The 12,839-nt window shown below is 49.7% G+C and overlaps 1 protein-coding gene and 1 long non-coding RNA gene across 2 annotated transcripts in view; one reads left to right on the plus strand and one right to left on the minus strand.

Annotated features, from left to right (window-relative positions):
- JDP2 (Jun dimerization protein 2) overlaps window positions 1–12,839 on the plus strand; it is a 39,476-nt gene that overhangs the window by 11,294 nt on the left and 15,343 nt on the right. The gene's annotated exons all lie outside the window — the stretch shown is intronic.
- Window positions 4,483–12,752, minus strand: LOC146544323 (uncharacterized). Its single transcript, XR_014883659.1, has 2 exons — window positions 12,464–12,752; window positions 4,483–12,345 (listed from the first exon to the last, which is right to left on the minus strand). It is a non-coding gene; the product is annotated as an uncharacterized LOC146544323 (long non-coding RNA).

Below are 12,839 nucleotides of genomic sequence, written 5' to 3' on the forward strand. Positions count from 1 at the left end.
GGCATCGGGAAAGACAGTTATTCCTCTTTTCCTCACTGCTGCAATCTCCCTGCCACATGTAGCGGAGTGCTGAGGGCACTGTGCAAGAGCTCATCTGTACCAGTGCCCTGCAGGGACACTGACCTCTGCAGCCCATGCTGCCATTTTGCTTAATCCACTTCCAGGAGAGGTAAACAAGCCATGGTCCTTCCGTTGTTACCTCAGAGTATCCACAAATCAATTATGTTCCACAGGAACCCTCCCATGCTCCTTTCTTGTAGCTGCTCTCTTTGCAGCTTGCTGTGACCCCTCGCTGTCCTACACCACCACTAGCACCGTCTGAGCCAGGTACAAGTCCTGAACTAAAGATCTCCCCTGCATGCTTCAGCTGTGGCCAGCACAGCACTGCCCTCCTGCTTAGGAAAGCATCTCTGGAGGAGGGGGAGTGAGACCAGGCAGAAAATGCTTGACTGATTTCAAATCTGCTTTTAGTGTGATCCACCCACTGTCACAGTATCCTTGGAAGGACGGGAAGGAGGAGCTTGGAACTGGAGCCAGTTCATGTGAATTGAGTGAGCAATATCCTGCATGGCACAAGGAGTGTGAAGTATGATGTCAACCAGTCACTGAGTGAACCAGGCAATTATCTTTGTGATTTTTCTTCAACCAAGACATGGAGAACGAATGTGAAACATTTCCCTCTAGACTTTCATGCAGCATGACTTTCAGATTGACAGGGCTGTTGTGTCATACTGAGAACAAGTGAATGCAGGGCCTGTTGAGCTGCTTTGACAGGGAGAGTGTTCTCTTTTAGCCAGCTGCTCATTGCCAATGCTCAGCTTTGCTTTCCCTCATCTCCAGCACTCAGTAGTATGGGCTGGTCTTTCTCTACCATCTGTGATGGATGAGATCAGTATGCAGCTCCCACCCTCCTGCTCACACTAGAGCCAACTTCATGGGCAACCTGAGGAAGGGATAAAGCAGATAACAATCTCTGTCTGTGGCTTTCATAAAACTTAAAGTCCTGGGCTCAGGCTTGGCTGCAGTCTGGCTGAAAAAGGGCCGTGATTTATGCTTGTGAGCATCAGCTTGGTAGCAAATGTGATGCTACCCTTAGGGAACCAGAGAGATAAGAGGTGAAATTGACTTCAAGTATCTATCAATGCTTTTTTTTTTTTTTTTTTTTTTTTTGAGTGAACCCCAGAGGATGGTGGAAAGCAAGCAAGACAGGGAGCCTGTGCTGTGTTATGGCTGCAGGCTAGGTCAATGTTTTTCCTCTCCTATGAGGAGAGTGAGAGTCTTTCTCCAAACAGTTCAAATACTGTAACCTGAACTGGGGGTAGTTGGAGCTGTTGACAGAGTGGGGAGATAGACTGAGCATAATGCTAACCAATTTTAGCCAAAAGATGACTAAGGTGGGGAAAGGATTGTTGACTCCAAACATCTGTGAGGAGATGGGAATTGCATTAACAAGGGAGAAAATTTAGATGGGAAAGAACTTCCTAGAAGTGAACTGTGCCTCCCCAGGGAGGGGGTGGGGGTCCTGTATCTAGCAAGATTGGAATAGCAGTTAGTAACAACAAATCCTGATTGCTTGCCATCTACTGATAACAAGTAATGCAAAATAAGTCTTGATAAGTAGCCAGATAGCAACCTGATAAGAAACAAATGAAGAAGCCAGGGGCATGAGCAGGGTGGGACCTTAGTATTTCTGATGCTGGCAGTGTGTGTCCGGGAGTTCTTATGACTTACTTGAGCCATGAAGTTCTGTATTTAAGTTTTTCTTCACTCAGTACTTCAAATCAGAAGTAAATTCTATTCCTAGGCTCCTTCTCTGAGATTTTTTAAATAATGAGGAGTGTGGTACAGCAATGATCAATTTGCATTTTATTTGCTGGCAGTGAGATTGCAGAGACAACAGCAGAGCTTTATGTCACTCCTATGCTGTTTGAAGAGAAAGATCTCCCAGCAAAGATAGCAGAAAAGCAAATATATGACTATGGGAAGTTTTTCTGTGATACGAGCCAGGGGCTGGAGTAGGGACGTGAGTGGACAACCAAATCCAGGAGTACGTGAGAAGCAATTCCTCCGAGATGTGTCCAAGCGCCTAGATACCCTGGAGTGCTAAAGGGTGCCTTGAATACAGGGCGAGCAGAGCTGTGGATGAGAGGAGGAACTGCATCTGTGGGCCCAAGTGAGCCCCAACATCCAAACTGGAGAAGAGATAAGGTTTTTCTGTGGCAACTAACAGTGTCCTACTGATATGCCATTCAAAAAAAGTGGGGTAAGGCCAGGGCTCTTCAGTATTTTGGGGCTTTGGCTCAGCTAGTGATGATTCTTTTATTTAGTTTGGTAACACTGGAGCAAGGTAGCAACATTTTGTCTTCTTTGCAATCCTGAAACCTTGGTTTTATTTAGCATGGGCATTAGTGCCAGCTCCAGAGGGTTAAAATGTGAAAGGCAAACACCCTTTGCTTGTGCCCTTGAGCAGCTGGTCTGTTGATGATTATCTCCTAGGTGACAATCATAAGATAAGAGGGAAAATGTGACTGAGAGGGTGCTGGAAGAACTGAGGCAGTACTGTCCATCACCTTCCCCAACAGTGAAAGAGGAAGTGGGTGACTCAGGGCCTAGGGACACAGCAGGGACAGGATGGAGGTGACAGCTACCTAGCAAGACTCTGTCTGAGAATGGTTGGATGCTGCCCATGGGAGTCAGCCTTGTCACCCAAGAAGCTTTGTGAGGGAGAAGTATTCCCAGCCTTGCCTTGCAAGAGCCCCACCTCCAGAAATGTCAGGTTGTTGGGCACTTGATCATGTAAAAGTGAAATTGACACACATGGGGAAAACAGATGAAGAAAGGGGCTGGTGGTTGAAATTGCTGTTTATCCTGGAGGAGGTTGTCAGAGTGCAGCCACAACTGCATAAGATATCTCTCTTAGGCTAAGGGAAGTAAGTGCAAAATGCAAATAGACAGTAGGAACCAGGCACTTCAACAGCCAGATGGGCAAGATCATTCAGATTGGATATTAGGAAAAATTTCGTCTTGGAAAGAGTGGTAATGTGTTGGAATGGACTGCCCGGGGAGGTAGTGGAGCCCCTGGAAGTGTTCAGGAAATGTATGGATGTGGCACTGAGGGACATGGTTAGTGGGCATGGTGACAGGTTGATGGTTGGACTAAATTATTTCAAAGCTCTTTTCCATCCTTTATGATTCTATGATTGTTCACAGTGAGCCCGACTGAGGCTGTGTCAATTTCAGAGGTGCTTGTCTCCCCTAATCATGGTGGGTAACAGTCACCCTCTAGCCCACCCAGCTCCACTGCTCAGTCCTGGCCTGGCTTGGAGGCCTGGTGCTGAAATGTCTAAAGAAGGAATAGAGACTCCCATGGGGCTGTTGCCGGGAATGATCCGAAGCACACATTTTCTCTTGTCCCTGCCTAAAGCAGACCTGCTCTGAGTGCCATGATCATGGCCCATGGAGAAGCTAACTGCAGCTGAGGACACATCTGCAATTTGGTGTAGATAGGTTCTTTCCACAGAGGCTCAATTTCTGCATGACCTAATCTGGGTTTGCTGATTCTCTGCGCTGTGAGTCACAATGTGCATGGTCCCTTGGTCACTGCTGCAGGGCTTCACAGTGGCCTTTCGCTCTACCTAGGAAGAACAGTTCTGACTTGGGTGCCACTTGCTCTTTGATACTTTTATGCACAATAAGATCATCACAATCTGCAGCAACAGTAGGTTGTCATCCTAAGACTTCTGGAACAGCAAGCAATATGTTAAGCTGGCTAGGATCTGCACTGGTCCAAAATGATGCCTGTATGAAGAGTTTCCCCAAATGAGCAATTGGCAGCTCCCAGGAATTGAAAACCTTGGAGTGTCAGTCCCTGGTGTGGGACAGCCTGTCTGGTCAAGGGAAAGCTCTGCAGAGCTGGAAACAGGGAAAAAATCTCAGTATAAAAATAAAGCAGAAACTGGCCATTCATAGCGAGGCAATCCCCAGCTTCCCCAGCAGCCCGCCCAGCACCCATGGGAAAGCTTTTGCCATAGGTAAAGCTGGCCTCTCAACCTAAGGGCTCTCTACCCTACCCTGTACCTAATGGGCCAACTGAACCCTGAGCCTTTGCAGATTCCCAAGCTGCAGGCATTGGGCCATGGGTACCAGATTAGCTCTTTTTATTTCCTTTCATTTAGCAGGATCCTGCAGAGCTGGGCAGCTGCCAGTCAGTCTGTCAAGACACGAACTATTTTGGGAATTTTTATGATGGAACAATATTTTTTCGGTAAACAAACGGAAAGCTGTTAAACAGGGACCTTCACCTCACAGCTCCCGGTTCAGCTCCCTCACTGCTGTGATGCCACAGTGCCTGTACTGTCCACTCTGCAGAGCTCCCTTCATGGCTCCTGCAAGGGCAAAACAAATAGGAGCTTTTTTTTCCCCTTTTCATGAACTTCTCAACAAAAAAAAAAAAAAAAAAAAAAAAGAGAGAGAGAGAAGAAAAAGAGTCATTTTGGTTTATGCAGCAGAAGCATTTTCTTGGTAGATTTAACCCCTCACACACCTGAGGGCAAGCTTTATGTTGGCTTGTCAGTGGTGCTAAGGCTCGGGCTGTGCAGCATCTAACCACCTCTCAGGCTGGATTTCCTTGGGATTGCTGGAGTACAAATCCAGCCAGCAGTGACTCAGGGCTGACAGTGCTCAAAAGGAAGACTTCCTTCTTCACAGCGCCTGTCAAGAGAAGCCCCAATGGAGTTACAGAGTTCAGAGGAAGGTGCTTGTGCAGAACTAAGCAGTGGAAGGAAGGGCAGAAACCTGTCCCACTCTAAAATGGTGGTACCACATCTCTTTGGAAAAATCCATAAGGAGCTCATTTGTCCTTTTGCTGCCACGATCCAAAACTGGTTTCACGATTTCTCGCATTTTCATGTCAGTGAGGAGTCTAGTTTTACATGGAGCACATCTGCACCAGACTTTGGGGGAATTGATTGGTGCCAATCAGCTGGAACAAGCTGAGACATCTGCATGTACTAATCCGCTCCACGCACACTTTGTCTACGTCACAAAGGCATATTGTGGTTTTCTCCAGTTCCTGGAATGTCCAGTCCAGCTTGTACAACAACTCTGGTTCGCAGGCCTGCCTGGCAGCCCACTAACTGCAGAGCATGCCGATCGCTGAAGGGTCTCTAGGGATGCCACTCTGCTCCTCTTGTCTGCCCCTTGTTCCACTGTCAGAGTAATCAGGGAGTTGTAGGTTACCCCACCGAAACCTCACATAGTGGGATCTTTGTTTGCCCTGTCCTGATTCTGCCTTGAGGTCTCTCCTGTAACTTATTAACTGTTCTCACTCTGAGGCTGTGCCGCTAATGATTTTCAGAGAATCCTTCAGCATGGTCCCACCTTCTCCCTGGAGAAGGTGTCTTCGCTTCTCCACAGCAAGCCCTGCACTTCCCTCTCTTATCTCCCAGTTTCTTGTTTTTCTTGACAAGTCAACTCTGGAGCCTTTGCACCTCACCCTCCTCCCTCACATTGTGATGCTTCTAGGATTTCCTATGTCCATCCATACGCATATCCTTCTTCCCACTAACAGGTTTCAAACACTCTCCCAGGGCAGCCCTCTCTGCCCCACTGTTCCTTCTCTCAGTGCTGTCTGCACAGAGTGCCATTCCTTGGCTCTATGTTCCGAGGAACAGAATTCAGCCCCGTCAGGAGTACAGCACTCCAGCTGAATCCCAGGAATGCTGGAAGGACATGGGGTGAACTTCTGAGGAACTGCAGCTGTGCCCCTGCCTGAGAGATGCACACCCATCCTCAGCTCCCCTAGTACTTAGGCCATCCCTGTTCTGCAGATGGAGCTACACAGACCAGTTAACTCAGTTGTTTTGGATACCATGTCTGCATTTTTAAACAGACACCTAAGCTCTCAAAATCCATGCAGCTATTATTTCCTGTGATTACAGCTTCTACTATCTACTATTGGAGTCCCACTCCTACTTTCTCTTCCTACTTTGTCTTCCCTGACTTTACCCACTCACTTCCCCGCTCTTTGCTGTACCCCACATCTTAGACCCATGCAATGAATTCATGTATGCTCACCCACTTGGCTCCCAGCAAATAACCTCCATCCCCAGCAAATAGCCCATCTCTGTTCTTTATCTATCTTTCTCCTGAACTGATTGTGCTCTGCAGGGCATTCCCTCTGTAGCACTCAGCGGCTTACGTAAATTAGTGTCTCTCATGCCTATCACTCCTGTTTCTCCTGCTCAGCCTCATTCCTCCCCTGAAGAAGGATTCTCTTTCTGCTGTAATTTTATGCCTCCAGCTTTGATCCAGCTTGGTATCCTCCAGGTCCAGCTGCGCTTCATCTTCTGTAACAGCTCCAGAAGCATGGCCACACTGGATGATTGTACAGTAAGTCATGCTGATGTGACATTTTCTACCTTGCCTAGTGTCTCTCTGAGCCTTAGTCTTAGCTTTTCAGCTCTGTTTTCTCCCTGAAAGGCCCTCAGGGCTAGCTTTATGATTCTCCCCTTGAATGTGAGCATTTACCTCATGCAGGCACAACAGAACATGTTTTTTGTCCATATAGATGCCTTGTAAATGGGAGGAGCAGGGAAAAGGTCTTGAGTAGAGAGAGACGGTGGCAAAATGTTACTCTGAGCTGGAACATGGGGGCCTGCCTGGTCTTTACTCTGCCTGTGCTTCTGGGGAAGACATTCTTTCTCTAAGCTTCCAAACTGCAGGCAGCTCCTGTACCTCTGTTGTTTGTGACGCTGCCATTTGTTGCCTTGGAAATAAGTGCTGTTTTATTTCAAACAGAACCTACAAATTCACAGCACAATCCAGCGAGAGGAGCAGCTGGTTTTCCCCATCTCTGTCTTCTTTCCCATTATCCTCCACCATTAGATGACAGGAACCTATGATTCAGTGTTGTGTTCATGTCTCAGCTCTATCTACCAACGTAAGTTGGGAAACCATATTTCTGCTGGATATGGCGTGCCTTTGGGTTTAACATCATCATTTTGGCTTCTTGTAAATGGAACTTGACTAAAAGCCTAATATAAACAACTTTTCTTGCTAACTTCAGTGGTGACCACGAGTGAAAGGCAGAAGGAAGGTCTGACACCTGCATTTTCTGTTTCCTGGGGCTTTGTAGTATCCTTTCTTATGCTCTCAGCCCTCTGCAGGCTCATTTTGCTATTCTGTATGTTGCACTTTGGACATTCTTGTGCTCTCTCTGCAGCTCTGCACTCTCCTTCCTTACCTGAAGCTCTCCAGGTGTTTGGCTGCAGTTTGGCTGTGGCTGTGTGAGGGCATTGGGTTGAGGATGTATCTTCATGCAGATGTCTTTTTCTGGAAGCAGTTTTCAAAAGAACAGTTGGTACTGGGCTACAGTGGGATCATGTCTCTAACAAGAACTTGGGGAACCAGAGAGACGTGAGTGCACTAGAGGGCTGAGAAGCCCACCGGATCTGAAATGGTCCAAGGAGTGAACATCTCCAAATCTAAGGCCAATTGCTTAGCAAACACTCCACTTTTCATTCTTTGGCTTTATTCTTTGTGATTCAGTTTGATTTGTTTGAGTTCTGTTCTAAGGTTTATGTCTTATCCAGTGCTTTGCTGCCTGGGTGCTGTTTTTCATTGCCAGAGCAAACAGGAATGGGTAAATTTAGGCTGGAGATTAACAAAATGTTTCTTCCTTTCTTAGCATATGATCTTTGAGCAGCTTTCTAGTGGGAACAGTGAGAGCAAAATCCAAATTGGTTTCAAGACTGAGCTTGGTTTGTTTATGATAGGGATTATATAAGCGATGGCATTAGAGCTTGTGGCTGAGTTCAGCGATCTTTCAGTCCTGACTTCCTGGGGGCCAGCTAGGTTTAAAAATCAATTGAAGACGGGGAGATTGTTCTCAAGTGCAGTACTGGGGTCAGGGGCAGAGGGGCACAGGCCCGTGAGGTAGAGTCATCAGGAGGAGAAAGGAAGGGGGCTGCCTTTCCCGTCCTCACCGTATTGAGCTCTTTTGCTTATCACCAAATTTATCCTTTCTACAGCAAGTAACTGACTGAGGCTCCTTGTGCTGCACCATTAATCTGTGGCTTTCCATTAACAGGCAGGTGCTTGTACCCGGGGGACCACCGTGCTGACTGCCAGCAATTTCTGGCATTGGGTACTACGGAGTTAAGCAGCCAGGCTGGAGTGTGCAAACAAACAGTCAGGCCTGTGCTAACAGCCCTGCTTTGTGCTGGTGGGAAGCACAGGCTCCAACTTCTTCCGATTTCTCACCTGTCCAGACTGGTACAGAGAGAAAATGCCTCTTGGAACTACACAGAAAACCACACCTATTTACAGTGGATTCCCCAGGGCCCTCCTGTGGGGTATTAACCCTTTAGCCCCAGACCCAGAGCCTCCAAACGCTTCCTCTGGCAAAGCAAATCTCCCTGCTGTGGGAGGCAGCCCTCTTCTGCTGCAGAGACATCCACTGCCCCTCTGCTCCCTGCAGCGAGGCACTGCTTTTCTTCCCTCCCCATCTGCACGGTTCTCTCTGTCCTTTGGGTAACTGTGTGTGGGGCTCTGTCGGTGGGTGCCAGGCTTCCCAAAGCAGCTTCCTCCCCCAGAACACAGAACTTCTCTGCAGTGTTTGGGTTGGAGCTGTGATCACCCTCTGTGTTGTTCTCAGACCCAACTGCGTTTCCCTGAGATACCAGCTCATCCCTCCCCCTCGAAATACCCAATTCTTCTTCCTGCTCTCTCTGTTTGCTTTCCCTCTTTTCCCTGGTTTCTGAGTTCTCTCGGAAGGAATCCCGTGCTCCGGCCTCCTTGGGCTGCAGTGTTGTGTTGTTGTTTTTCCTTTCGTCGCTATGGGCAGGGATTTCAGATACCGAGCCAAGGAGAGGAGGGAAGAAGGGAGGCAGATGAGGAAGGAGGGAGCATGGGGGGGAGGGACAGAGAAAGTCAGGAAAGTGAGAAAGTGAAGTATGCAGGGAATGGGGTAAAAAAGCCATGATGAAGGAATGAAATGGGGAAGGAGGAGAGAGAACATTGTGGAAAGGAAGGTTTGGGGATAAAGGAGAGCTTTTTCATTGTCCCTACTAATGCCACTGCAGCAGACAGCAGTCTCCAGAGGAAGGCAGGGAACTCCACGGTCTGCTTAGGGTGCAAGGTGGGAGAAGTTATTCAAGGCAAAGAGGTATCCAACCCCAGAGCAGTCAGTCAGGAAAGACGGCAGCAGAAAACATGGGAGGTGAGAACTTGGTGGGTAAGGAGAGAACGTAAAGCACAAAAAATACAGAAAAACTTATAGGACCTTCTTTAAATGTGATGCAAGTAGGAAGCCAGGAGAGGGCTTACAGATTGGCTGAGAACATGGAGGAAAGTAGGGCAGCTAAGGAAGGTAGAGGCTCTGCAAAGAAGTCAAATAATTCCTAAACCAAAAACCAAGATAACTCCCTACCAATGCAGCTCTGGGTACACATGAGGCACCCTTAGGCCATGGAAGTTATTAAAGGAAATGTGGATGTGTCTGAGAGCAGCATTCCCCTGATCAGGCAGCAGTTTGTCAGGAACAGTGACTGATAGAGACCAGCAGCTGTGTGCAAAAATAGAGGAGAGCAGAGCTGCAGATACACATCTTATTTCAGTCCCAGGTACATTGCTGAAATGGCCATTCTGCACGTTCCCTCTGCACACCCACCTGCTCAGCTGCATAGCAGAGAGGTCTGCAGCTCACTTTCCTCTGCAAAGAGAATTGTGCTCCTGGAGCTGCTAGGAGTTATGCAGTGCTTCCTGCTGTAGGGAGTATGGCAAAGCATGGGATTGAAACAAGTTGTGAGTGGGGTATCTCAGAGGCATTTCATGCTGAGGGTATGTGGCCATGTAGTAAGCTGTGCTGGCACTCCTGAAACATGGCAAGAACGTGGAGACCAAAGGCCCCAAAGGCTCTAAGTGGTTTGTGTCTGGGAACCATGCAGGGGTGGTTTTATAACAGGATGGGAGCTGATCCAGATGGTATTGTATTGGCACTCAGTAAGCCTGGGATGCACCTTTATTGGGAATACTCTGTGTGCTTCTCCTCACCCCTGCTGGAAAAAGCAGGGGAGATAAAGGCAGATGCATCCTATATACTTTAAAGTCTAAGCCAATGCCTAACCAACAAAGATAAGAAGGAAATTCCTCTCTGATAACTTATCCCACAACTGTCCAGAATAAAGGCTACTTAGCCAAATGGCTTCAGCACTGTCAGAGACAAGCTCATGGGCAGCAGTTGCCAGACCTGGTATCTGCTCAGTGTTCTGTATAGGCAAACTGCCAGAGATCAGTCAGCCCAGTCTGCAGCCCAGACCCAGCTGCTTTCCCCCACACTTCCCTGCTGTGACTTGGGGGCAACACTCCATCCTCTCCTACAGCCTGTGAAGTTTGTCTTTTTGCTCCCCGTGCACAGTGACTGGAAGTTACTTAAAAAGATATACATAAAATCAGCTGGAAATTAGATAGGGTTAGATGATGGGAGCAGCTAAACTAGAGCTGAGGCCAGTGGGGATGGTGCAACGTGCTGGCAGAGGTGGCTGAAGGGCAGCTGCTGCCCAACTCAGGTCACTGCTGCCCTCCTCTGTGGCATTTGTCCTTTGTTTGTGTTGTAGGTGGGTGCTGTACTCCGACTGAAAGGAGTGCAAATGCTGAAACTTGGTTGTGTCCTTCACAGATTGTTCCCCCAGTGCCCATGGGATTTGCATATGATCCCCGTGCTGAACGCAAGGGAAAGGATTGGGAACAAGGGGAGCAGAGTTACGAGCATGTGGGGGATCTAGGCGGGTGGGTGACATGTGAGGAACTCTGTTTCTTCTCCAATGTTACATGCTAACTGGGGGAGCAAGGAGCCAGCCTTAGGCGTGGGATCAGGCAGAGCTCCTGCACAGCTCTCCCAGGGGCTGAGAGCAACTCTCACAGTGGAACTCCTGGGCTGGTGCAGCTCTGTTTTGCTATAGAGTTCGCTGTGTTCCTGATAACTTCTTGATCCTCATGTTGTGCTGCTGGGCTCTGTTCCCACATCCAGGAGCCTTCACCTTCCACACATTTTATTTGGGACAAAAATATGCAGATCGTCCCTTTGGTCTGAGGAGGAAGCCATCCTGCAGACAGAGGAACTGACAACTTTCTGCATTTTGTGCCGTGGAACATCACCTTTCCCCAGCTCTCACGGCTCCCTTGCAGGTGCTGCTGTTCCCATGTGATTCATTTGTCTCTGTGGTGGAGCTGAGCAGCCCCAGTCGAGTGGCTGTGCTTGCCCAGCGCTCCATATCCCGCAGCAAGCACTCTGCTTGTCTGGGGCTCTTCTGTTCACTTTCACCCACTGAAACCGCAAATTCTCAATGAATTCCTATGCCCTAATGAAATTATATCTGGAAAGCAAACATGTTTTGTGTTTACATGAGCAAAACCCACTTTGGGAAAAGAACAGTTCTGGCATAAGCGGCAGTGAGAGCAAGGAGAATTCCCCTGTGAGATGAGAACCCTCGTCTCCAGAAAGAATGATGCAAGTGTGTCCCTTCAAGCGTGCGTAAGTGCTACCCTGAGCAAGGATGTCTCCCTGGTGCTGGCCCCAAAACAGTTAAAGAAATTGCAGTAAGGGATAACCCAGATTATCATAATGGAGGCTTAGTGCCCCTGAGAGAGGGCACCTGCAGGGTTGAACAGAGAGGGAAGTCATTAGGGGCTGAACAGAGGGGTTTGGCTGGACCTGCTGCTCCCCGCATTGCCCTGAAGGCAGCTGTGCATGAATTGCTGGGGAGTTCTGTCTGTCAGCCATGCCAGGGTCCTTCCAGCTTGAGGTGCTACCAAATCTGTCCTATCTGATACAGGGAGGGGAAGGAATGTATATGGGAAAACACACTGCAGCTTGCGCTGCTCGCTGATGTGAGGTGCCATCAGTGAAACACTGGAGTTGTGTGCAGAGGTGTATATAGAAAGCGTTCTGCCTCTCCCAAATCAGAAAGCTGATGGCATGAGGAGAGCAGGAATGAAGACATGGGTGCTGTGTCCTGCACAGCTCGGTTGCTGTCTCCTGCAGTAGGATAGCACGACCGAGGATGTCCTGTCATGAGCAGTTCTGTCCCCAGCTCAGTCCCAACTGCACTGCCCAGTTAGCTGTTCCTGGGACACAGATGGAGGTACTGGGATGTGCTGATGGCGGGGAACTGTCAGTGAAGGGCAGCGTGATGGTGCCAAGAAAGGAACTCTGTGGGATCTGAACGGGAGCGATGACCGATGAGCCTGGAGCAGGAAGATGGAGCTGCTCTGGGAACCAATGCGGGTGCATCCAGTTCCTACAGCGGGTCCGCCCGGCCGTGTGAGCCGTGCTTCCCCAGCAGCCTGGCAGGTGCAGGTGAGAGAGGACCAGCGGTGAGAGAAAGAGGAAGGAAGAGATTGGCATCCATGCAAATCAGTTATCGGGAAGGCCCCGGTCCCGCGGCTGCTCCCTCGTCCCCACCTGATATCCGCGTGCATTGCCAGCGGCCCCCGGGATGTGCCGATGAAAGGGGCCCGAAGCAGCGAGGCCGGGGAGCCGTGAGCCCCTCCGCTTCTTCCCGGCTCCTCTGCATTCCGGCTGGGGCGCGGGGCGGCCGGCTCCGCGCAGAGCGGCACGGGCCGGGCCGGGGCACAGCGCAGGACGGGGCAGCGGTGCGGCGGGGCCGGGGGTGCCGGGGGTGCCGGGGGTGCCGGGGCCGCCGGCTGGTCCCACCCCTGCGCGCCGCTCCCCGCCCCGCGGCCCCGCTCCCCCGCCCGCCCTTCCTGACGTGTGGCGCTGGCAGCCCAGCCGGTTCCGCATTCCCGACCCCTCCCCGCAGCCCGGGGCCGCTATATAA

Source organism: Meleagris gallopavo, chromosome 5 (assembly GCF_905368555.1).
Source record: "Meleagris gallopavo chromosome 5, MGAL_WU_HG_1.1, whole genome shotgun sequence".
Taxonomy (NCBI): Eukaryota; Metazoa; Chordata; class Aves; order Galliformes; family Phasianidae; genus Meleagris; species Meleagris gallopavo.